Here is a 3,229-nt window from a genome sequence, read left to right on the forward strand (position 1 = left end):
ATATATATATATGTATATATATATATATATTCGACGGGCTTCACTCACAGGGCTGTGGTCAGGCCGAGGCTTTAGTAGAAGACACTTGCCCAAGTCCACCACACAGGGAGCTTTAATGACCGCCAAGTATTCATAGATGACTCTATCAAAAAGTTTTGAACTAAATTGACGACTTGTGGTCGATATGTACCAAGCTGTACCCAAACAAGTCTGTCATACGAAAAGTTCGTATGGTAAACCATCCAAATCAGGTGATTTGCCCACTGTGAAGTGTACCATCGCTTCCTGTATATCCACCGCTGTTATGAGCTTTTTCATTTGCAACACTCCAATTCCCTTGCCAACAGAGCGTTGAGATAAGCACTGTCATCTCATCTTCGTTTCGACTCGCTATTCATCCCAAATAGTTGAACGAAGTGGTGTTGAATGTAATACAAATCTACTTGAGATTGAATAACATGCGCTCATTGTAGTCCGCAAAAGATCGAATTGTTGCTTTGTTGCCACCTAGTACTTTTTGCTACTCGGGCTCATCGACCGGTTTTTGTCCCTTTGTTTTTTAGGACACGCACCTTAGATCCGACAATGCAACGTTCGTGATTCGCATTGAAGAATTGGTCGAGACCAAATTTACTATTAGTACCTCGTTTCCGGTGCATTTACTAAGTGCTTCTTTTACGTTTTTGTTTCTTTTTGTCGTTACGAACTTACTAAACTTTATCGATTCTACTCTAATTGCCCTTTTTAGAGTGGACCACAATAGGTTGTTAACAGTTGTTCTTGTCGCCACTCTGATCTCTGTAAGGTTAGCCTCGGAATCAACGCGTTCACTTTCCAGTTATCAGGCCTAGCCAACGACGCCTATGAAGGTCGACTGTTCAAATTACAAATGTGTGATCTGTGCAGACGACAATCTAAAAACATCGATAATCTATGTTGTTCTTTCTATTTGCCTACAGTCTACTCTGTTTAGGTACCATCTGGATGGGCGGATGTGGTTTGTCCATGTCTGCATTAGCTCACTCGTGAAACCAAATTGGAAACGTCTGAGTAAGTCAGTGAAGTTGTTGCACTCCTTCTATCAGCTTGCACTTCACAATCCAAATTTACATCTAAGATGGCATTCCAGTAATCCACTAGAATTAAAGAGCGGGACGTCTCTAGGAAAACATCCAGACAGCTGAAGATATTCGGCTGTTCCGTCCCTGTCGGAGCATAAACAACTACTAATCTGAAGGCTCCCCTTTCTCTACGCTACACATCCAGGACCAGCATCTTACCTTCTGCATCCAACAAAATGGTCCGTATCGTGAGATTCAGCCTCTTCTAAAACAGCACTAAAACTCCGCATCCCAATCCCGGTTTACTTAGAGATTAGTAGATTTCAGATCCACCGAAAATGGATCCATTCAGAGCTGCCATACTGGTTGAAAGATGAAGAGGAGTTCCCAGACACCAGGTGTTATGTCTCCATAGAATTTGATTTCCTTTTGTGGCGGCAGAGTCGTTGTGCATTTGACTGCGATTGGTTTGGATGTGGTTTCGGTCATGCTTGTGTGTCTCGATTAGAGTGGATGTGTCATATTTATTTATTTATTTATTTATTTATTTATTTATTTATTTATAATATTGTTTTACATGCTTGTCCTTCCCTTTCGAAGGATGGTATGTCCTCATCTGAAAGAGGCATATTTGCGCGTGTATATTTGAAAAAATGGGGAGGAGAGGGAGAGTTACCAGAGAGGGAGAGTTACCAGAGAGGGAGAGTTACCAGAGAGGGAGTTACGCTGGATGTTTCCTTGGTTGCGAGTTTGGGTTCGGTTGTTTGTGTGTCGTTGTTGTTTTTTCACCGTTTTCGAGGCCGATAAAATAAATACCAGTTGATCATTGTGGTCGATGTGATCGACTTACCCGCTTCTCTGAAACTGCTGGCTTTAAGTTAAAATTTAAAGCCATAATAATAATAATAATAATTATTATTATTATTATTATTATTATTATTATTATTATTATTATTATTATTGTTGTTGTTGTTGTTGTTGTTGCTGTTGTTGTTGCTATTATTATCATCTTCTTTCAATTTTGATTCCATTTCTTGCCGAGTGTCTTCCTATCACAAGCCTTGTGATAGAGAAAAAGAGAAAGAAAGACAGAGAGAAAAGGAAAAAATTTTAAAAATAAAAAGTAAACAAAGAAACTAAAGGTGGAAAAAAGGAAAGAAAATTCACAGCGACAATGCTCTTCTCAGTACGTGTGACGTACCAGTTAAGACAATCTTCCGCACTTTTTTGCATGGGATCATTCTTAAATAATTTTCAGTTCCTTTTTTGATCATTCCAAGTGCACCTACAATCACTAGTATTGTAACCGTCTTGAGATGCCACATCTTTTCGATTTCGATTAGCAAATCTTTATATTTTCTGAGCTTATCAAATTCTTTTGCCGAGATATTATAGTTACAGGGTATGCTCATGTCAGACAATAAACAAACTGTATTGTTTTGGTCTTTCACAATATCTGGTTTATTTGCTTTGATGGTCCGGTCTGTACATACTGGTAAGTCCCAAAGAATCGTTCCACTTTTTCCCTCAGTTACAGCCTCGGGGTAGTGCTTGTACCATTTGTCTGCTGACACATTATCCAGTGTAGATATTGACCAACTTTGTCATGTCTGGGTTTATACTCTACAAGTACTAAAACTTTACACGCAGAGATTAGGCGGTTCACTGTTTCAATCCCATCGTTCCAGTATCGACATTTTGTGTCTACTCCATTTTTCATCACATTAGCTTGATAGTTCGGGTCAATAAGCTCTGATCTTGAGTAGCCAAGATAAAGCCTTCACTCTCTGTCTTTAGTCCTGAGCTCCGTAGCCACTGATGGGTATGCTTCTGGTCTACGTCAGCTTGCTGGCCACATATTTGCCATGCAGAGGTTTTTGTTCCCACCTATCAGCCTTTTGTTCAAACGCATTTTGCTTTGCTATTGATCTCACCTGCTTTGCAAGCCGCATTTCCATCATACTGTTCGACCTGGGTATTTTGCATAAACTCACTAGCAAATTTTTTGCTCTCCTTCGTAACAGAATGAAGCTTCTTACGTCTCCCGTGGTTTTCATCAAGCTTTAGCATCCAGTCGTTAGATATTTCAAAATATTTTGCCAGTTCAATTGTGGTGGTTTTGTAAGGGATTGTGTCAAAATTTAAAATTATCAGTATTATCATTGTTA

Source organism: Octopus bimaculoides, chromosome 1 (assembly GCF_001194135.2).
Source record: "Octopus bimaculoides isolate UCB-OBI-ISO-001 chromosome 1, ASM119413v2, whole genome shotgun sequence".
Lineage (NCBI taxonomy): Eukaryota > Metazoa > Mollusca > Cephalopoda > Octopoda > Octopodidae > Octopus > Octopus bimaculoides.